The sequence below is a fragment of the Schistocerca americana genome, chromosome 6 (assembly GCF_021461395.2).
Source record: "Schistocerca americana isolate TAMUIC-IGC-003095 chromosome 6, iqSchAmer2.1, whole genome shotgun sequence".
NCBI lineage: Eukaryota > Metazoa > Arthropoda > Insecta > Orthoptera > Acrididae > Schistocerca > Schistocerca americana.
The window spans coordinates 608,180,103-608,204,127 of NC_060124.1; the positions used below are offsets into that span (position 1 = coordinate 608,180,103).

Consider the following 24,025-nt stretch of genomic DNA (forward strand, 5'->3'; position numbering starts at 1 on the left):
CTGGGCTGTAAGGTGGATGGTTGATAACGTCCCATTTGAAGGACTCAAGAAGGGCCGTTGTTCTGCGAGCAGAGTGAGGACGGGCGTTATTGTGCAAAAAAACGATACCGGAAGTCAGCATACCACGGCGTTTGTTCTGTATAGCCCGTCGTAACTTTTTTATTGTTTCACAGTACACATCTTGATTAATGGTCGTACCACGTTCCATGAATTCAACCAACAACACCCCTTTGGCATCCCAAAACACCGTTGCCATCAGTTTTCTGGCAGAAAAATCTTGCGAGGCTTTTCTTGGTTTGGTAGGCGAATTTGAATGTGCCCACATATTTGATTGTTCTTTTGTCTCAGGGTTCACGTACTTAATCCAGGTTTCGTCACCGGTCACAATTCTGTTTAACAATGGTTCTCCTTCGTCCTCATAACGTGACAGAAAGTCTAATGCAGAGGCCATTCTTTGAGTTTTGTGGTGGTCGGTAAGAATTTTGGGCACCCATCGTGCACAGAACTTACAGCAACCCAATCTTGCTGTCACTATCTCGTACAAGAGAGTCTTAGAAATCTGTGGAAAACCAGTAGACAACTCCGACATTGAGAAACGTCGATTTTCACGAACTTTTGCATCAACTGTCTGAACGAGTTCGTCAGTCACCAATGATGGTCTACCACTCCTCTCTTCATCATGAACGTTTTCTCGTCCACTTTTAAATAAACGTACCCATTCACGGACAACTCCTTCACTCATAACTCTTGGTCCGTACACGGCACAAAGCTCACGATGAATAGCTGCTGCAGAATATCCTTTGGCTGTAAAAAACCTTATGACAGCACGCACTTCACATTTGGCGGGGTTTTCTATTGCAGCACACATTTCAAACTGCCACAAAAACTAAACTAGCGCAGGTACGACGTTCACTCGACCACGGCTTGATGCCAACTGACCTGTTGAGTGCGTGAATGCACAGATGGCGTCGCTACTCCCCCCACAACCCGCACTGTGACCAATCGCAGGTTACTTTCTGAACCGCCCTCGTATACACATCCCCGTTCAGTGTATGAGACACATGAGCCACTAGCTTGTGGTAGTTGACTGACCGAGCCTGCATTCACAGCCGTTCTCTTCATTGCAGCTGCAAATATACCATTAGGCGCCCTTAGATTGGTGCCCTGCTGAACATAGATGCTCAGGCACAAATAACTTCAGAGAGGGCAGCGCTCTACAGTGACTCTATCAAATGTAGTGACCGAACAGTTATGTGTGTAAATGCTGCAGTTGAAAACAGAAACCAACGCAAGAGTTTCCAGCAAAATTAAGCCTTATAACTGAGGGAACAAGGCAAGCAGAATTATTTTGACTTTTACTTAACTGAAAATGTAACTGATTCCATCAGTTGGTACTTCAGTTTCATTAGATCCCATTAGGAAGCAGGGCCTTCAGGAGTATAGAAAGAAGGACCAGAGGGAAGTATGGTGCTATCAAAATTGAATGTTATTAAAGTCTTACATACTACTCATAAATACAACAATGAAATTTAATAAAATTAACAGGAAAGCCATGGCTCGGAGAAAAATTCTGGAACCTGCTATTTTCTCAATTGTACTATCTTTTTCTCTACTATTGCTTGCTTAATTATTATGAAAGGATATCCATTACCTGTAAAATTGAGGTAGGGTTGTTGGCTGTCACATAGCTTCGTGCGTTGAAATTACGGCCACTTCCCAAAGTAGGAAAAACTATTAACAAGCTATAGAACTGTCAGTTCCGTCCACAAGGATTAAAGATGGGTACATCCACATCTCCATCTACATGGCTAGTCTGCAAGTCACACCTAAGTGCTTGGCGGCAGGGGATCCACTGAGCCACCTTCACACTAATTCTCTGTTATTCCACTCTCGGACAGTGCATAGAAAATACAAACAGCTATATCTTTCTGTGCAAGCTCTGATATCCCTTATTTTGCTATCATGATTGATTGTTTCTACCTATGTAGGTTGGCATCAAAAAAATATTTTCATATTTGGAGGAGAAAGTTGATGATTGAATTGTCGAGAGAAGATGCTGCTGCACTGAAAAACGCATCGTGTCCGTGATGCTCTCTTTCCTCTTTGTTGATGATACAAAATTTGCTGCCCTTCTTTGAACTTTCTGGCTGTAGTATGTTAATCCTGTCTAGTAAGCTTCCCACACTGCACAGCAGTACTCCAAAAGAGGGCAGACAAGCGTAATGCAGGCAGTCTCTTTAGTAGATCTGAGTGTTCTGCCAACAAACCATAGTCTTTGGTTCGTCTTTTCCATAATATTTTCTGTATGTTCTTTCATAACTGTAATTCCTAGGTATTTAGTTACAGCTATGGCCTTTAGATTTGATTGATTTATCATGTAGCAGAAGTTCAACAGATTCCTTTTACCACCCGTTTGGATAACCTCACAACTTTTCATTATTTAAGGTCAATTGCCAATTTTTGCACCATGCAGATAGCTTATCAAAATCATTTTGCAATTGGTTTTGATTTTCTGATGATTTAACTAGACATTAAATGACAGCATCATCTGCAAACAACCTAATATGGCTGCTCAGATTGTCTCCTAAATCATTAATATAGATAAGGAACGCAGAGGGCATTTAACACTACCTTGGGGAAAGGGAGAAATCGATTCTGTTTTATTCTATGACTGTCCATCAGTTACTATGACAGGAAGTCACGAATCCAGTCGTGTAACAGATGAATAATCAATTAGTGTGCAATTTTATTACAAGCTGCTTGTGAAGTACAGTGCCAAAAGCCTTCTGGAAATCTAGAAACAATTTGAAGTCACTTGTCGATAGGACTCAACACAAAGGTTAGATTTGGGAAGGAGTAGGAGGTCAAGAGTATCATATGTTTTGAAGAAGAGGAGAGCGAAGATGAAGGGTAACTGATAGAAAGGGTTAAGGTAGTACATTGGAAAACACTAAGCTAGCATCAGTCCAGAAAGGACAAGGTAGAATGAGAAGTAAAGCTGGATTAAGAGGAAGAGAAATGAAAAGTAAAATGAGTAGAGGAATTAAGAACTGGGAGGAAAGCAGAAAAGACATGGCAGGAGAGGGAGGGGAGGGGGGGGGGGAGGAGGAGTAAAACACAAAGGTACAGAAAAGAAAATAGAAAGAGTAAATAACTGAGTAAGTGTGAAATATTATATATTAAATAAAGACAGGGCAAATTTACTAATGTAAAGAGGGGGAAAAAGAGGGGGGGGGAGGGGAAGGGCCTAAATTGAGGTTAACCCCAGGATTTTGGCAGGTGTAGGAATAAGTTGGAGAGCAAGTTCCCTTATCTGGAGTTGAGGGGAACCAGTATGGCGTGCTGTGCTGTGTATAGCTACTCAGGCGCCACACTGTACTTGGTAATGGGGTACTGCATGCTCCTATCTGGGCTGAACTGCAGAAAATCTTCAAAAATCTCTAGGTCCATCACAACTGCCTACTTGGAACTCCTTAACACTTCCTGGCTCATGCATCCTTAACTTATACCTGCTTCCATAAATATCGACCACCTCAACTGGCACATTGTAATGAACTTCAAACTGCCTACAGAAAGCACCTTCAATCCATCAGAGCCTCTCATCCTACATGAACATGCCAACCACTTCCTAGAATGCATGAGCCCACATCTGTTCCTTTCCCACCTGGTTCCCTCTATTCCGTCTGACTCTGAGTCTTACGCTGTTGACTGTTAATGCTGGAACACCACAAAGGCGGCATGTGACAAATGTCAAACAGGCTTGAAATGTACTATATGCTTGGATATGCAACAGCATAGGTAGGAGTAATACCAACTACACCAGATATACGCAAAGAAAGATTACCCACTGGGTTTCTCATTAGGAAATACCATTCAGTTAGTTTGGTTTGGAGAAGATCATGTTGTGCCACATGTAAAAAGGAGAGGCAGGACAGGAATGGGACCTGTCATGACTGCCGTTTACAGTTACAGGATATTGCTGGGCGTTGGGTTGTTTGGGTAAGGAGACCAGACAGCGAGGTCATCGGTCTCATCGGATTAGTGACGGACGGGTAAGGAAGTCGGCCGTGCCCTTTGAAAGGAACCATCCCGGCATTTGCCTGGAGCAATTTAGGGAAATCACGGAAAACCTAAATCAGGATGGCCGGACGCGGGATTGAACCGTTGTCCTCCCGAATGCGAGTCCAGTGTCTAACCACTGCGCCACCTTGCTCGGTAGGATATTGCTGCTCCTGACAGTCGGAATCCTGCAACTGCTGTGTGGGAAATGAAATGGACGGCTTCAGGAAAACCAGGACGGGATACTGTACTGAACCAGTTACTCCGCACGATTGATGCTCTTGTTGACAGACGCATCATTCACTCATCCGTGTGTGACTGTATTGCCGAGTCGCATGCTATGAGTTTATAAATGGGTTTGTTTTCAGCAGAACACGTATTTATATTGTCACTATGACAGTGTTTGGGGGACTGCAGATTGTCGACACGGTTACCGCAGTCGCAGCTTCCGTCAACGTGGCAGCCTGGAAAGCTGTACTCAGTGGTAGCACTGAGCACGGGAGTGTGTACAGAATTGCGATGGACGGACCTGTGTGACGAGGCTGCAGAGAAAACTGACATTACTAGATCACATTAGTCTCCATCGTGCACACCATTCACCTGGCGTGATGGTATGGAGTACCATTGACAATGCTACACAGTCACCTCCGATTCGTTGCAGCTGGTATTTTGGACAGCAGATGTCACATTTCTGACATATCGAGGCCAGCGGCTACTCTACCTTTGGCGTCTCCATATTGGTGCCCTCGGAGGAGGTAGCGCAAGACTGTGCGCTACCCTTGCCATCCTGACCTGCTCCAATACAGTGTGTGTTCGCCTGTCAGTCTGGTTGGCACGATCTCTCTGCATCTCACGCTTTGAAAATGTCTGGTCGTAATTTGCTGAGGCCGATGACCGTAGCAGTCTGGTCCCTTCAATCCCACAAACCAAACCACAATTTGCTGAGAGACTGTGATGCCATCACCATGACTGGTCAACTGTGGCATAAGGCTGCAGCAGTACACAATGACATACCCAATTACACGTAGGCCTACCTGTCATCCGAGGTGAATGCAGCTCGGTGCCTGTCGAGATTTATTGCTCCTGTTGCTGGCAGAGTTGGCAGCTGTGTGCACTAAATTTCAAATCCTTATATCTGCAAATTTCATACAAATTGTGTATTTTTTCCCCCTATACTGCTTAGAGAACCAGTATTTGCAGCTGACTGCAAAACAGTTGTACTGCTGCTGACGTACATTTTGCTTGAAGATTGTGAGAACTAGGTAAGTGAAATTGGGACTCATATGGAGGCATACAGGCAGTTGTTTATCTTTCACTGTATTTGTGAGCAGAACGGGAAAGGAAATAATGAGTAGTAATACGTGCTATGCTGTGCCTCACACAGTACAGTGGCTTGTACATTATGTATGTAGATGAGCTGTATGTGCACCGTTAGTAAAGTTTCTTTGTTTTGCTATCCTTACGAATGTTGCAATTTACGCTCAGTGTGCCTCACTGTAGACCTCAGGCGTAATGCTCACAGCAGCCTCCCTGAAACCTTGTTTATTGTCACATTAGTTTCTCTGAATTTCAGATATGAGAACTTCCCTTCCAACTTATTCTAGCACCCACCACCCTCCAGGGTTTAAACTCAGTTAACACCCCCTTTTTTTCGTAATTTACTATGTTCCATTTGTTTTTATACTTTACTTTATATGTTCGTTTTTCCTCCTCTTTCATTTGGGTTTCCCTCCTCTCCGCTTCTAACTTCGTACTAAATTTTAGATACACTATTCATTCCACTTCTTGTTTCTTGTTCTCTCTAATCTATCCTTACTTCTTACTTTGTGCCATGACCTCTGCATGTGAACTGACACAGAACTTAACAGTTTGCTGTCTTTGACCCCTTTCTCCGACAGCTCCCCATTCATCTTGTTCTCCCTTCACCCTTACAACAGACAGGTTGCTCTTGACCTGGAGTCTGACTGACCTCACCTTTCCTTCCTGGGCTATCAGTCGCTCATCTCTGAAGAAGGAAATTTCAGTTCCAAAAAAAAAAGGAAGTTTGTGTGTGTGTGTGCATGTGTGTGTGTGCATGTGTGTGTGCGCATGTGTGTGTGCGCATGTGTGTGTGTGCGCGCGCGCGCGCATGTGTGTGTGCCCTAATAACATACAGTGGAACCTCGCATAGGAAGTATAATTCGTTCCAGAATCTTACTCATAGTGCAAAACACTCGTTAAATTAAATAATTAATCCCATATAAATTAACCTAAAATATGATAACACATTCTGTGCAGAAAAATACTAAAAGTTTTATCTTTTACGATGCAACTGATTCCCGTGCTTTCAGCATTCCTCTTATTGCGCCAGAAGGTTGCTGCTTTGCTGTTACTGCCTCATCCTCTGAAGAACTCCTCTCCACAGTGTCCTCATATGAAACACACTGAAACCTCATAAGCTCTTTGGTGGTCTTTTCTTGGCTGTGATGTTCCACAAACTCAGTGACATCATTGTTATCCACTTCTAGTCACACAGTCTTGGCCATCTCGTTGACTACAGGCTCGACAGGTACCGACTCAAATGCCTTGGAGTCACATATGACAATGCAATCTGGCCAAAGCTCCTTCCAAGCAGGAGTGAGAGTTCTCTCGGTAACCCCTCCCCACGCCTTTTCGATCATCTTGACGCAGACAATGATGTCAAAGTGGTATTCCCAACACTCAGCTGTAGATATGCAGACCTACATCAAATCTTTTTTTTCCCCTCAAAGTGGAATGGCATCTGGTGCGGTACTGCTCTCAGTAATAAGCTCTGTACAATCAGGGAGTCTATGGCAGCTTGGCGCTCTTCCTTCTGCTCCTCTCAGAAGAAGTCCACTGTCCTATTCCATCCACACACTGGTCATACCACGCCCACCCATTTTTTCCTCCTACATAACGAACTACCCCCATAATGTGGTTGTGGAGCCAGACTGATGATATCCCACATATTGGTGGAATGTCCTCTTCTTTTGCACCTTCATACTAAGCATAGTCTTCCAGATTACTTAATTTTAATATTATCAGACGATTCGTGAATGGTTGAACTGGTTCTCAGTTTTCTGCATGAAAGTGTTGTTTTTTTCCCGAGTGTAAGGTTTTCCATTACCCCTGGAGCAGGGGCAGGGTGCTTGTGGTTGGGGCCTCTCTTCTTGTTTTCTCGGTCTGGAACCTATGACGACTCCCCCTTGCATAGACCCCTATTTTATCCCTCTGTTTCCCAGTATTTATATTTAGGCTACCCTTTTCTATCTTCCACTGTGTGTATTTTAACTTCCTAGTTTTATAGTTTGACTCCTCTGACTGGATCCATCCACTTTTAGTGGAACCCCTTTGTTTGGAAACCTTTGTTTAACTCCAGTATCGAGGGGCTGATGTCCCTGCTGTTTAGTCCGATAACTGCCCTAAATTAATCATTCAGTATTTCCAAAACCCTCTGCGAGTGTGTTTGGTAGCTTCAGTCAACTCAAAGCAATGCTCGATGAGTACGTCAGTGTAGAGATTCTTAGTTAGAAAATCTGCTGGTCCATAGGCATGAATAACGGAGGCAGGAATTGGACCTTGATGAATTGAAATTCTTCAAGGAGATGGTCTTAGTAGGCCTGGAGAATGGGCAGGAGCATTGTCTGTAACAAGCAAGACATGGAGTGGCAGATTCATCTCAAGCAAATATTTTTTCACTGAAAGACCAAATACCTTATTGATCGAATCACAAAAAACATAAACAAGCAGTGGTTTAATTTTCAAATCACTGCTAGCATTGCCATAGAATAGCATTGAGAGATCGTCTTTCAGTGGCTTGTGATCAGGCAGTGCATTCTCCTTTACTATTATAAAGGTATGCTTCAGCATCATTTTCCAGAATAGGCCCATCTCGTGACAGTTACAAACCTATTGTGGCAGATAACCCTCAGACTCTACGAGCATCTTGAAATTGCTGACGACGTTCGCTGCTGCCTTTATGTCGGACCTGCCTGCTTCGCTGTGTCTCACAGTGCTGTGGATGCCAGTTCTTCTCTTAGACTTGTGGAACCATTCATGGCTTCCCTTAAAACACTTCTTCGGCTCATTGTGATCCTGGTATCTTCTTAATGAGATTGGCAGAAATCATTCTTGCCATCTCACAAATGATGTTCTCAGTAATAGTGTCTCCTTGCAATTGCTTTTTATTTATCCCTGTAAGGAGCAACCTTTTGACATCATCCAGAATACGAAACCATTGTTTAGATACTCTTTTTCACTCGCTTTGAAGTGTCTATTTCTCTACTCTTGTCAGTGTTCTCAAAGATTGCAAGTAATTGATGTGTTGTATATGTATTTCACTGTACTTCTAGTTTTCTGTTGAGTTTAGACAGATATTACTTGCTCTGTGTGTCTTGTCTGCTTGTTAAGGACATATGGCATAAGAACAAGATCTTTATTTTGAGTCTCAGACAAATAGGCAGTGGCTACAAGAAAATTCTTTTTATACTTATTCTCTATGGTTGCATAAATATCAATGTACCAGAAAGCAGTATGTTTTAATGCCCACAAATTACATTAAGGAGTAAATTTAAAGGGAAACAAATGTGTTTCAGAGGCCTCAATACTATGTTGAGTGACACACTTCACACAATAGACTATTTTTATAAGTTGTTCTTGATGAATACTTTACTTGCTTCAGCTACACAACGGAGAATGAATTCCATCAGATATTGTAGAGTGAAATATGAGAAACAAGCTATGAAAAGCTCATTTTCTTAGTCAGCAAGTGTCTAGTGAACAACATGATACATAAATATGTTCTTTGAAATGTGACATCATATGCTGTGCATATGGTGTTTGGTTTAAAGTTATTTGCCTGCTCCACGATCGCGATTACGACCTCTTGCTTTAATGTAGAATGAATGAGTTTTGCAGTTATACATCATTGTAATTCCTTCCTCAGAAGTAGAAAACACACACACACACACACACACACACACACAAAACCATATTATTACACATTTACCAACTCACAACTGAACTCACTTTTCCTTGTGGATGACATCGGAAGTTCACTGAGGCTTTTGCGGATGAAGCTGTGGTATATCGAGAGGTTGTAATAATGGAAAATTGTACTGAAATGCAGGAAGATCTGCAACGAATTGACACATGGTGCAGGGAATGGCAATTGAATCTCAATGTAGACAAGTGTAATGTTCTGCGAATACATAGAAAGATCCCATATCATTTAGCTACAATATAGCAGGTCAGCAACTGGAAGCAGTTAATTCCATAAATTATCTGGGAGTATGCATTAGGAGTGATTTAAAATGGAATGATCATATAAAGTTGATCGTCGGTAAAGTAGATGCCAGACTGAGATTCATTGGAAGAATCCTAAGGAAATGCAATCCATAAACAAAGGAAGTAGGTTACAGTACGCTTGTTCGCCCACTGCTTGAATACTGCTCAGCAGTGTGGGATCCGTACCAGATAGGGTTGATAGAAGAGATAGAGAAGTTCCAACGGAGAGCAGCGCACTTCGTTATAGGATCATTTAGTAATCGCGAAAGCGTTACGGAGATGATAGATAAACTCCAGTGGAAGACTCTGCAGGAGAGACGCTCAGTAGCTCGGTACGGGCTTTTGTTGAAGTTTCGAGAACATACCTTCACCGAGGAGTCGAGCAGTATATTGCTCCCTCCTACATATATCTCACGAAGAGACCATGAGGATAAAATCAGAGAGATTAGAGCCCACACAGAAGCAAACCGACAATCCTTTCCACGAACAATATGAGACTGGCATAGGAGGGAGAACCGATAGAGTTACTCAAGGTACCCTCCTCCACACACCGTCAGGTGGCTTGCAGAGTATGGATGTAGATGTAGATTGTGGACTACAGTACTGGTCAGCATGTCGCCACATTCAAGACCTGATATTCACATTCATTGGTTTTCCCAATTCACATCCAGAATGTTACCTTCCATCCTAAGCTAGAGTGTGCGGTACGCAACCGATCAATCTGTCACCACAATTTGTAGCGGTGCACCCATGCAATCTGCCACCAGCAGCAGCTGGGCGAAGCGGTTGTGCCATCATTGCCTGCAGCCGTGCTCAGGCCGGCAAATACAAACACGTTGGGTCCCTGGCAGAGGGGCCTCATCCAATTGCATCTTCTCAGTTGTACGCAAATGTTCTTGAGTCGGACCAGCTCCGTGATGGTGTGCATTCAGTTCTCAGTTATAGGACTCTGTACTTGTACACTTAATACTTGTGTTAATATTTCACTAACCTTCTCATTATCTGGCACGCAATTACCAGCCAACACAATTTTGTGTATGTAGTGGTTGCCAGATATAGTAGTTTTGATGAAGAGATAGTTCATTCGGTGTGTGTCTTCTGCGAGCGAAATGGATCAGGCATTATAGTTCGATAGATGCAGCAGCGACAGCTTGAGCACCTACAGCAGGAGTTAGACTTGTTTCATCAGTTATGTATAAATTTGCTGGGAAGAACGCATCCCCCCCCCCTCCCCCAGTTCTCTGCTGCATATATGCGAATCTGCCCACACTCTGTTCGTCCACTATTCCAAGAAGCAAAGGAAGATTGGGACACACACACACACACACACACACACACACACACACACACACACTGACATAAAAGGCACAGTGTCTACTACAGCATTATATCAGGTAGAGGATCCATCACTGCAAAAAGCTTTCACCTACAACATTTTATTTACTTCGAAAACTTGCCCCTTTTGAAAGGCCCATCAGTGTTGTTATTTCTGAAATATGACTTCCTTAGTGGTTATTATCTTAAACAAATACACATGGTGGTTTTCCATATGGAGGTCCATAAATTTGTGTGCGCTCACTGCCAACCCTCCTGTGTCGATTCTCTGATTTGCAATATTGTTGTTCATTCTGCTCCAGACAGAGAGGTCCATCGGGAGGCGTTGCATTTAGATCATCCAGAGTGTCACGGATGTTGTGTCTGTGCGCTCGTTGGCACAATATCAGCGGCATTCCCTGATCCCCACAGTTTGATCTCCAATTTATTTAGGTCACAATCAGCAGCTGCTGTTTTCCACTGCAGTTTCCTGTCGTGCCCTGACTGTTTGTGTGTACACTCGTGGCACTGTTGCCCACATAGACGTGCTGTGTGTGGCCACTTCCTGTAAACAAGGCCCTGTTTGCCTTGGTGTCTCATTGCTACCTGTGCAGCAGGGCTTTGGATGTGGGTCTGAAGTTCACAGAAGGGCACAGTGTTACACCAGTCCATGGCTGACAGCTCAACATCCCCAGCAAGATTTATATTGTGCTGTTGATTGAGCAACAACCATTCCATTTCCAGGTTGACACCGGGTCCACTGTGCCCCTCGTGACCTGGGAACATATCATGGTCTGGGTTGACCACCTCTCTCCTCCACAAATCATGGTTTGGTTGGTTATGGAAACAAGCCCATTCCTGCTGAAGGAAAGTTCATGATAGACATGGAGTATCAACTTGTCACGAGGACAATCACATCTTTTGGCAGGAGACAGTGCCACATTAGAGAAAATTTTAGATTTCAAATTCGAGATGTGGTCGATCTCGGTTTCCAACTTCATTCCATTCCAGGAAATGGATGACCTCTGCCATGAGGTTGGTATCTTGCTTTCCTCGAGTTTGGGGAATTTAAAGGATTTTAAGGCACACATAACCCGCAAACCAATGGCCATAACTAAAAGTTGTCATGAACAGCCTCTCCTGTTCACCCTAAGATCAGCAGTCAAGGAGTAACACGACAGGAGCCAGAGGCTGGGTATCGTTGAACCAGTTCCCTCTAGCCAATCCGCTATGCCATTGGTTGTCATTCACAAATCTTCAGGGTCACTTTGTTTGTGTGGAGATTTCAAATCCACCATTAGTCGTCGCTGTCTAGCAAATGTTGTTCAAAAATTGATTTCACAGTGGTGTATCTACAGCTCCGTCTGGGTTCCCATCCCAACAGACTATGGTTCTCAACACTTGTTCAGGTTGTACCGTTACACATGCTTGCCGTTTGGCTTTGGGAGTGCCCCTGCTATTTTTTGGCAATTCGTAGAACAGTTCATATGCGACCTCCCATGTTGTGCAAATTATCTGGATGATATTCTCATCACAGGGTCCTCATGGCAGGAACCTATTGACAAACTTCTGTATCTTTTCACTAAACTGAAAGAGACAGGCCTTAAGTGAAACCTGTGGAAGTCCAAGTTGTTTTTCCCCCAGACAGAAGTAGAATATCAAGCTTCCTAAACCACAAAGCCTGAAAGAACTCAAGCTTTTCTAGGGGAAGTCTGTTATTATTCAAAATTCATTCCCAGTATGTCAGACTCATTCATCCCATAAACAGTTTGCAGAAGAAAGGTGTTTCTTTTGTGTTTTCAGTGAACTGTGACAAGGCATTTGTCCACATCAAGTCCTCGCTAATTAATGTCTTCTCCATGTCTTGCTACCTTTGCATCCAGTAAACAGCTGGTTTTTGTCACAGACATTTCCCAGTATGGACTTAGGGCAGTTTTGTCTCACAGGGAAGCTGATGGATTTGAGCAACCTCTGGCATATGCCTCAAAGATGTTGACCACAGCTCAATGCAGTTATTCACAAATACAAAAGGAAGTGTTGGTGACTGACTAAACGGTCTACAAGTTCCACTTTTCCTTTATGGAAACAAATTCCATCTCACGCTTGTGCCACCTTACGGCCACGCTCCTTTGTGGCAAGGATTCTATTAGTGAGGCAAGGTGTTTTGTCTACTGGCTCGGCATTGCTTGAAAAGCTTATCTGCAGATGCAAAGTGTGACATCCACATCAATTTTGCAGGTCCTTCCTGTAATTCCATGTCGTTAGTAGTGGTTGATGCGCTGTCAAACTATCCATATGACATGCGCTCCACATCAGGAGATGCTACTGTGTGGATTCTTATGCAGATTTTTGTGATCGAAAGATTGCCACAGGCAATCTCTGATAATGGCCCACAATTTCCTTTGGTGTTCTTCCACAATTTCTGCATCCAGAATGGTATTATTCACCTCCCATCTGCACCATTTCACCTCCAATTGAATTGTGAGGCACAACATATGATTGCATACATTTGAGACACCATTGGCAAACTACTTGGTGGACTTGTCTGCTGATAAAGCATTGCCTCTGTTCCTAAGCACCTACAGGACCACCCCTCTGTACAACTATAGCTCAGCAGAGGTTCCACATAGCCAACAAATTCAGATACTGTTCCATCCTATGCCACGGCCTGTGGTGCGGCTGTGCCCTTCACAATATGCCGTGGGCGATCCCATCTGGGTGTGTGTACTAGTCAGTGACCAGGATGGGCACCGGCTACGATTTGGGAGATGCCGAGTCGCTGAATGTTCACTGTGGACATCGGCAGGGCATCACTATCCTGGCATCAGAGCCGACTACACCATTGGTGAGACAACAATCCACCACAGCCGCAGTGGATGCCGTCAGAGGGTCCTCCTGCAGGTGCCGCATCCTACCGAGCGCCGGGCACTATGGAGACTCCTTCCTTGCATGTGCCAGTAGCCGATGGTGACGTCGAGATGGAACTGCTGCCCTGCACCCTCTACCATTGTCTGACAGTGGCTGCCCGAATGCCACCCACTCTTCAGAGCACCAGGCAGGCAGACATTCTCTTATCGTTGCTACCTCCTTCTCTTGCTGCTACATGGTCCACAGACTCCCTCACATGTGGGGTTATCACATCGCTCGGCCGTCGCACCATCATCTGGGACACTCCTGCCCACACACCCCGCCAGGCTGGAGGCAGCTGATAGCCACTCTCTGTGATGGCAATCCCTCTTCAGATGTGTAGGGGCTAATGGAAGTCAATGATGTCGCAGTACAGCTGCCGGTGTGCCACTGCCATCACTGCTGCCGTCATCGTTGGGTCACCTGGGCAGATCAGGCCGTCCAACCTTCTTCCCTTTTTTCAGGCACTGATGCCTGCGGCACTGGCTCCACAGGAGAGGCAGTGGGCCCACGCAATCTGCCACTACAGTGTTTGTACCCAGTGCCAGTGGCAGCTGGGCAAAGCAGATGCACCACTGCTGCCTGCAACCAGTGCTCCTGCCAGGAAATACACACACATTGGGCCATTGCCAGTGGGGCCTCATCCACTTGGGTCTTCTCTGCAGTAAGCTAATGTTCTCCAGACAGACAAGATCTGTGCCTGTGTACATTGAGTTGTCAGTGATAGGAGTCTGTACTTGTATAGTTAATAGTTTTGTTAATGTTTCTCTGACCTTGTCATTTTAGGCAAGCAGTTGTCAGCTGACGTGATTTTGTATATGTAGTGGTTATCAGTAAAGAGTGTAGGTACAACACAATATATATTCTAGAAACTAATGTGGACACAAAAGAATTACTGTCTGCATTCTGCCAATTTTCTGTTTTCTGTATCACACCATTATTATGTTATGGGATGAAGACGATATTTGGTATTCGTAGGTTCAGTTGACGTGAAGGAATTACCGAGCAGATACAATTTCAGTCTGTACTTGTAGTTAATTTTACCATCTGTTAAATTATTTACGTCACTGGGTAAGTGGTCAAAAATTTTTGTGGCTGAGTGTCTCACTTAATTCTGTGCTACACTAAGAGTACATGAAGGATAGTGCAAGCCACTTCTCCACTCAGTGACAGTTACTTCAAGTTTGATTTGTTATATGTGTTGCCTGCACCAGGATGAGCTCACTAATGTGCGCCTACTCACATCTGAGTGTTTGGTGCCTGTATAGGAAGGGGGTGATGGAGCTACATAATTGTGCAACCACGTGGTGTACAAACAGCTACCATCTTCCAACAGTGGTTGCAAGGTGAATGCCCTCCCTGTGGTTCCGGGGGTTAGAATAGGCCCGAGGTATTCCTCCCTGTCATAAGAGGCGACTAAAAGGAGTCTCACATGTTTCGGCCTTTGTGGTGGTCCCATGTTGGGTTTGACCACCATTTTTCAAAATTTTCCCGAAGAGCGAGCCAATTGGGGAAGGGCACCTAACATGGTGCATCGTGTCCCTCATGCCCTGAGACCTATTGCATCCTTCGTTGATATGGATCTGCACTTCTGCTCATTCTCCAACTGTTGGGCGAGGTCACCCTCCTGGGTGCGTATTTTTCCATCAACTGTGCAGTAACAATAGCCAGTCCGTTGTGGTGGGGCCGCCATGTACCCTGTTGGTTGTAGCCCCCTGACCACACAAGGATCACTCTGCTGATGCCTGCACCATTATCTCCCCATGTATGCCCAAGGGTAGATGACCATCTACCTGGGGCATCGGGACCATCGGCAATGGCCATGTTGCCAGATGGCCTTTGCTGCCACTGGGTGATGACCATGGAGAGGGTCCTGGTCGGAGTGGGTGGCATCAGTGTGGATGACACGCAATGGAGTGAAGTACATAATCTCTTGCTGGTGGTCAAACACCAGCAGTCTCTTAAGTTTTCACAGGCTCAATTCAGTGCACAGAAGTACGACCCCAAATCGCTCCCCTCCTTGGCCACACCATGGAAGGAATGTCAGGCTAAGGGTGGCAGCAGCCCTTATTCGCTCCGGTACCTCGTATGTTCGAGAGCTGACGGGGAATCTTTCATGACAATGAAGCCTCAGTTTTTCGTAGAGCATTTAGAGGACAAGATTGGGGAGGTGGAGGGCTTGTCTAAAATGATATCTGGATCAGTCTCGATCAAAACAGAGCTTAAATATGGTCCAGGGTATCATATTTCACAGGGACCTTCTTTTGCAGTCTGACAATGAGCTGTGTGCCAATTTAGAACGGCGAGGTGTACATTTCGTTCAGCATGTCCACCTGGGTCCGAGGGATAATCAGATTGCCACCAGTGCCTTCATCTTGGCCTTCGAAGGTGATACATTACCCGAGAAGATAAGGTGATAGATTACCCGAGATGATAAAGGTGATGGTCTACCGCTGTGATGTGAAACCCTAAATCCCTCCCCCAATGCGGTGCTTTAAATGTTGGAAGTTTGGTCATATGTCTTCCTGCTGTACTTACAGTGTCACATGTCAAGATGGCGGACGCCCATCACATCCCAATACTCCATGTGCCCCACCTCGCATCTGTGTCAACTGTGGAGAGCACCATTCGCCTTGCTTGCCAGAGTGCAGGATTCTCCAGAAAGAAAGGAAAATCATGGAGTACAACACCCTGGACCGACTGACCTACACTGAGGCTAAGAGGAAATTTTAGTGCCTACATCCTGTACAAGCTCCGCTAACCCCAGTCACCTCTCAGAGCCGGAAGATTACACCTGCCCCCTTGATGGTGGGAGGCACTTTCCTCCCTGTTGTTCCTGCACCACCTACTTCAGGAACAACACCCCCCTTCCCCCGCCTGCTCCCCCAACCATCGGGGACATCCATCCCCACTTCTAAGCAGGAGAAGTGTACAACTTCTTTGGCTGCTCTCGCTAGGCAGGTGTCCCTTGAGTCACTCCCTTCCCAGGTTTCTGCTAGTGGGAAAGATAACACCCGCCAGTGGCTGAAGAGCCCAAAAGCAGCTGGTCGCAGGGCTTCACGATCATCCTCAGTCCTGGAGACTGAATCAGTGAAGCCCTCCCAGCCAGGGAAACCCAAGGAACAGTGAGAGAAATCCAAAAAGAAGATCCCCAAAACCAAGGGGATTGTGGTGGCACTCACACGACTGCTACCTCGGAGCTCTGCGTCTGCGGGTGAGGTAGAGATTCTGGCGTTCACTGGGGACCTAGATCTTGCCGGGCCCTCAGACAAAATGAATATAGACTGCTCAGGCAAAAAGTCTGTGGCAGCAGGTGACCCTGAGGTGTCTACTGCCTCATTGAATGTTTCATGCCTTCCCAGTCTCACGATGACATCATTCACAAGTGGAATTGTGGCGGTTTTTCCCACTGCCTGGTTGAGCTGTGGCAACTGTTAAGCTTTGCACCTGCTATCTGCATTCCCCTCCAGGAAACCTGGTTCCCGGCGATGCGGACCCCTGCCCTCCGCGGCTATAAGGGATTCTATAGGAACCTGACTGTAACAGTGTCAGGTGGAGTTTGTGTTTATGTCCTAAACTCAGTCTGTAGTGAACCTGTGTCCCTTCAAAACCCTCTTGAAGCTGTGGCTGTCAGAATAAGGACAGCGCAGGAAATAACTGTCTGCCATGTGTATCCTCCAGATGGTGTAGTGTCCTGGAATGTATTAATTGCACTGATTGATCAACTCCCTAAACCTTTCCTACTTTTGGGAGATTTTACCGCCCATAACCCCTTGTGGGGTGGTACCGTGCTTACTGGCCAAGGCAGAGTTGCCAAAAATTTACTTTCACAACTCGACCTCTGCCTCTTAAATACTGGGGCCGCCACACATTTCAGTGTGGCTCATGGTAGTTACTCAGCCATTGATTTATCAATCTGAAGTTAGGACTTTTCCCATCCATCCACTGGAGAGCGCATGATGACCTATGTGGTAGTGACCACTTCCCCATCTTCCTCTCCCTGCCCCGGCATCAAGCCCATGGACGCCTGCCCAGATGGGCTTTAAACAAGGCAGACTGGGAAACTTTCACACCTCTGCTGTCACTGTAGAATCTCCCCCAGATGAGCAGGTGGCTACAACAATTGTTTCTGTGGCAGAAAATGCGATCCCTCACTCTTTAAGATGCACCCGGCGAAAGACAGTCCCTTTGTGGTCGCCGGAAGTCGCTGTAGCAGTTAAGGAGCATTGGCGTTCTCTACAGCGGAATAAGCAGCACCCTTCCCTGGAGCACATCATAGCCTTTAAATGGCTCCGTGCTCGTGTTCGCCAACTCATCAAACGATGGAAGCAGGAGTCTTGGGAGAGATATGTCTTGACCATTGAGTGCCATACATCACCTTCCCAAGTCTGGGCAAAAATCAAACATGTTTTCGGGTACCAGACCCCAACAGGTGTTCCCGGTGTTAACATAAATGGCATGTTATGTACCAACGCAAACACAATTGTGGAGCACTATGTTTGAGCCTCTGCTTTGGAGAATACCCTCCAGCACTCTCGAACGGCGGCTGGAAGGGAAAGTTATCTCGTTTACTTCATGCCACAGTGAATCCTATAATGCCCCATTTGCAGTGCTGGAGCTCCTTGGTGCCTCTGCACGTTGCCCTGATACAGCTCTTGGACCAGATCCGATCCACAGTCAGTTGATTCAACATCTCTCATCTGACTACAAGCGATATCTCGTCATCTTCAACTGGATCTGGTGCAATGGCGTCTTTCCATCGCAATGGCGGGAGAGCGCCATCATTTCAGTGCTCAAACCTGGTAAAAAACCGCTTGATGTGGATAGCTATCGGCCCATCAGTCTCACCAACGTTCTCGGTAAACTGCTGGAACGTATAGTGTGTTTGGGGTTGGGTTGGGTTGCATTTCATACAGCTCCACCAGTACTGGTGTTGCTGAGCGGCACCTACAGGGAGCCATCCACAAGGCGTAGTCATGGGCTCTAGCCCACGGTTTCCTGTTTTCAGCTGCAAAGTCACGTGTTATGCACTTCTGTTGGCGTCGTACCATTCTTTCAGAACCAGAACTTCACCATAATGATGATCCACTCGCTGTAGTAGAGACATATTGATTCTTAAGACTGGTTCTGGGTGCCCGATTGACTTGGATTCCTCACCTTTGGCAGCTTAAATGGAAGTGCTGGCAGCACCTCATGACCCTCCGCTGCCTGCCTGAGCAACACTAACTGGGGTGCAGGTTGCTCTACGCTGCTGCAGTTCTACAGAGCCCTTGTTCAATCCCACATTCACTATGGGAGTCTGATTTATGGTTTGGTGTCACCTTCAGCGTTGCATTTACTCGACCCAGTGGACCACTGTGGCGTTGGCCTAGTGACAGGAGCTTTTAGGATGAATCTGGTGACCAGCATCCTTGTAGAAGCCGGAGTGCCTCTATTGCCAGTTAGGCGTGCACAACTGCTGGCCAGTTACGTAGCACACGTTCATAGTTCTCCTGCGCATCTGAATCACCGTCTCCTTTTCCCACCCACGTCGGTTCATCTACCGCATCGGCAGCCCAGGTCAGGGCTTCCAATTGCAGTTCGTGTCTGATCCCTTCTTTCTCAACTGGAGTCCTTGCCTTTAGGTCCATTCACGTACATTTCCGTGGTGTACACCTAGGCCGCAGCTTCGCCTGGACCTTTCAGTTAACCCCGCGGCTCTCCACTGCCATTTCCTCTCGATTCTTGACAATTACCAAGGCCATGAAGTGGTTTACACTGATGGCTCGATGGCTGATGTTCATGCCGGCTTCACGTATGTCCATGGAGGACATATTGAACAGCATTCCTTGCTCGATGGCTGCAGTGTTTTCACTGCCGAGCTGGTGGCTATATCTTGTGCTTTTGAGCACATCCATTCATGCTCTGGGGAGGCGTTTCTTCTGTGTACTGACTCTGAGTGGCCTACAAGCTCTCGACCAGTGCTACCCTCGTTATCCTTTGATAGCGACCATCCAGGAGTCCATCTATTCCCTGGAACGGTCCGGTCATTCAGTAGTGTTTGTCTGGATCCCAGGTCACGTCGGAATCTCGGGCAACAAACTTGCCGACAGGTTGGCCAAACGGGCTGTGCGGAAACTGCTTATGTAGATCGGCTTCTCTGCAACTGACCTGCGTTCAGTACTACGCCGCAAGGTTTTGTGGCTTTGGGAGATGAAATGGCATACCCTCAGCACGCACAACAATTGTGTGCCATTAAGGAGACTACGAATGTGTGGCAGCCCTCCATGCGAGCCTCTCGCAGGGACTCTGTGGTTCTCTGCCGGCTCCGCATTGGCCACACTTGGTTGACACACGGCTACCTCCTGCACTGTAATGACCCACCTCAGTGTGGGTGAGGCACTCAGCTGACAGTGGCCCATATCTTGGTGAGCTGTCCTTCATTGGCTGCCCTGCGACGAACTCTTCAGTTACCGTACTCGTTGCCATTAATTTTAGCTGACAACGCCTCATCGGGTAATTTAGTTTTACGTTCTATATGCGACGGTGGGTTTTATCATTCTATATAAATTTTAGTGCATGTCCTTTGTCTGTTTGTGTTCTCCACTCTAATGCTTTTAGGGTGGATGTTTTAATGTGTCACAGAGTGGCTGGCTTTTCCTTTTTATTCTCGTAGTCAGCCAGCCACGGTCATCTGCTCTCTTGTTTTTACCCCTTCTGCCTGTTTCTAGCTTCTTTCTATGGTTTTCTTTTCCTGTTTTTGTCCATAGTAGTGTTGGTTGTCCTTCTGTTGTTCTTCTGGTTCTTCCTTTCTCTTGGTATTGCGCTGTACGTCTCCTTTCTTTTCTTCTTTCCATTGCGTAATTATTTTACTGAGAACAAGGGACCGATGACCTCGCAGTTTGGTCCCTTCCATCCCCCTCTTTTAAACCAACCAACCAACCAACCAGGTGAATACCTTCATTACAAGAAAATCTGCTGATAACGCATGAGTTATGACACTTAATAGTCTCCATAAATAGCTTGGTTCACAATGAACTGAATACATGTTGCTTCATTGGGGAGACAAAAATTTGAAAATTAAACTGAGAAATTAAATGAAGTATTTTCAGGTTAATTGAATAAGTCATCAGTTAGATTTGTGCATAATTTTTTAAATATTTATAGTTTAATTTAATTAAATGCCAGTTTTTCTGTACAGTGTTTTGAATTTAAGTAATCATATGAAAGAAGATTAAAGAAAATATTAGTCCACCTCTTTTGCCTCAAGTTGAGAAGTTGTGGAGCTCTCATATTCTTCCTTCTGGTATAATGAAACAATATCTTAAATCCTCACAAATCGAATTCTTGTGCTTAACTGACATTCTTATCTTCCTGAACATGTTAACAACATCTTCCACTTTTCTCATGGTGGAATTCTTAATTTGACTATTCGACACTGGACACCACCGTATTTCTCTGTGTAAAATTGCTATCAAAATTAGCAGAAGAGAAAAACTCGCCATATATATATATGAGAGACTCAAGTAATAACTACGGCAATCTACAAACTCAACCACTGGCTGAGTCAGCTGTGCATCGAGGCATCACGATCCCACAATGCTCGCACTGATCTTTTTCTCCGATATCTTTTAAGCTGCCCGTGATTCAGTAATTAAGGAGTGTATTTGGTAAACGCTCCAAGACAACATCCATACCTCAGCACTAGTTGATAGAATACGGGTAGAAAAACATTCAGTATCAAACAATGTACACATGACTGCCATCACCAGGAGCTCCATCACCAGCAGCTCGGACTGGAATGGCGCTTCAGTACGACGTGCCGGAGATGGTGGTCATGTGTGCTTGTGTGAATGAATATGTATATATGTGTGTGTGTGTGTGTGTGTGTGTGTGTGTGTGTGTGTGTGTGTGTGTGTGTGTGTGTGTAAGAAGGCTGTGGCCAAAAACTAAATGTGTAAAAGTTTTTCCGTTGTGCCTGTCTGCTACTCAATGTGTCACATTTACTTGTAGTAGTAATCTATCTTTTTTTCTCATGTTGTTTACATTGGATGTCAGTTGTCTTAGCACAGCAGTGAGAAGCCAATACTGCAACCTGTTGCCACTCCACAGTTGTTAAGTTGTTAATTGTCTGTGACATTAATTATATATGTTTATGGTGCCTTCAATGTTGTTTCAGTGCCAGGCAAGAGAGTGCATCCGCAAGAAATCCATGCTTGTGCTGAAAGGGTGTCCAAGTGGGTCTAGTGAACTCTTCTCTATTCACAAGGTAATTAAAACTATTTAAACAGTTTACCATTACACATCTGTTGTAGATATTGGTATGGAATGATTGGTGGAATATCTAATTGCCAATAAAAACTTTTATAGAACTTACATTTACATTAAAATTTGACACAAGGAATAAAGTGTGAAGTAATTATTATTTCTACTTTTGCAGGTATATTGTTTCTATGGGGAACATTTCCTTTATTATCATAGAAGATATTAATGTGACAGAACAAACTGTACAGTCTATTTATTACTTCAGGTTGTTATAAAAAAGGAGCAGATAATGGGAGGCTGGAAACTTGAAGCTGCAAAAATGGCAATATATCTTTCATTTCCTGTTGCTATGTTTCATTTTTTTAATCAGCCAGAATACTTTGAAGAGTGGGTTATTAAGACAAGAAGAGAATTGTATCCCCCTGAGAGTGCACAGCATAGAAAACAAATCCAAGAGTTTGCGGAACAGCTGCAACGCAAGAGAGATGTAGAAATGCTGAAAGCTCTGGAGCAAGCTGAGAAAAAGTGAATTGCTGTTGTGCCTAATGCATTTTATTTGTAAATATGTAGTAGTTATGTCTGTGTAAATAAACCACTTTTTCTGAGTAAAAAGATATGCTTTAATTTGGGAACTAGTAATTGGACACTATTTTTAATCAGTCTGACACTAAAACAGAGGAGACTAGAAGGTTACTCTTGGAAAATATGACCACATTAAATTTTGGGAACTTTTTATGTCCCCAAAGTCATCCTCTGCAAGCTGGTGTGATTTCAATTAATTATCAGTATGCATAAGTATAGTGGTCATTTAGAAAATAAAAAAAATACTTTGTCATCTGGAAACATTTGTTAACAGATTACAGAAATAAGATACATTATATTTGGCACATATTCTATTCACTCATCACCATAATCATTTGAATATCATTTCATTGGTCTCACTTAAACATCAGTTTATTTAGCCCTCCGTGTATCTTGTGACTGCTTGTAGAGTCAAAAAGTAGTGTCAACAAGTAGTCCTTGCCAGTACCCTGAATATCTTCATACACAAAACCTGTACACTGATCACGTGGTTCATTAATCATTCAGGATTAATTCTGCTCAATCAGATGACCCATCCGAACTTACAGGGCATAACAGACAGTAGCCCCAATCTGTAACAGATGTTTTTTGCGCATTCTTAAATATTCTGCTAGAAGTTTGACGGTGGATGGCAACAAGCCTGCAGTGATTGTTACAGGCTCAAACATTATGTGTATATGAAAACCATTTGTGCATCACAAGTCTGAAAGTATTATATTCAGTGCAGTCACTGAGTCAGTAGTAGGTTTATGTGCAAACTTTAATTTTTGAACATTCCTCGGATTTATCATATTTTCTGCTTTCTCAGCTCTGACTGCGACATCAGTTGCATACCTCAGTGGTCTGTACTACTTTGAAGTGGCAGTAAAAGCAGCCATGCAATTCAGTAGCTCTTTCCCTCTTTGTATAATTGCATCCAAGTAGACTGGAAATTGTTTCTTCTCCATCACAGAAATATAAATTGCTGTGTGTGTGTTGCTTAATATGAAGTACACAATTATGTATCTTATTTCTTTTGCTGGGAACTGTATAATGGCAAATCAAAACTAACACATTTTGCTACATTGGCCCAATGAAGGCACAACCTACCAGTTAAGCTGTAATTAAAATGACAGTCTAGCTTGCTGCCAATTTTCACATACTCAAATCAACACCAGAGTTGGGTTTCATGTTAAGTCTGAGAGAAAATACAAATGGCAACTAAAGAACAAACTGCTTGGTATTTTATTAACACATGGTGTCTGTTCCTTTAGACATGTCCGAAAGAACAGACACCAAGAAAATCCACAGCTATGAAACATTATATGAAAATCGAAGGGGATCACTGCGTCAGCTGCAGTGGGACAGTCTGTGGAATCATTGGCGACAAGTGAAAATGTGTGCTGAACCGGGATCCAAATGCAGGATCTACTGCTTGCAAGGCAGGTGTGTTAACCAATACACCATCCAGGACATGGCATTATTGCAACTGCACTGACTATCTTAGCACACCTCATGCCCAATCCACATTCCCACTGAGTGCCACCTATTCACAATTCCTGTCCATTGACACCTGTTCACTACTCTGAGATTTCCACAGAAGATTGTTCACACAGGAGAATCATACAAATATATCATCATTTCACCTTCGGAC

At 44.6% G+C, this 24,025-nt stretch overlaps 1 protein-coding gene across 2 annotated transcripts in view; it reads left to right on the forward strand.

Annotated features, from left to right (window-relative positions):
- Positions 1-24,025, forward strand: part of LOC124619694 (zinc finger protein 594-like) — an 83,114-nt gene that overhangs the window by 7,355 nt on the left and 51,734 nt on the right. Inside the window, exons 2-3 of one of the 2 annotated variants that reach the window (XR_006980111.1) lie at positions 21,725-21,814; positions 21,986-22,044. The gene's annotated coding sequence lies outside the window, so the exon portion shown is untranslated. Of the gene's footprint in view, positions 1-21,724; positions 21,815-21,985; positions 22,045-24,025 lie in introns of those variants that run through there. The other variant, XM_047146246.1, reaches the window with a different exon arrangement.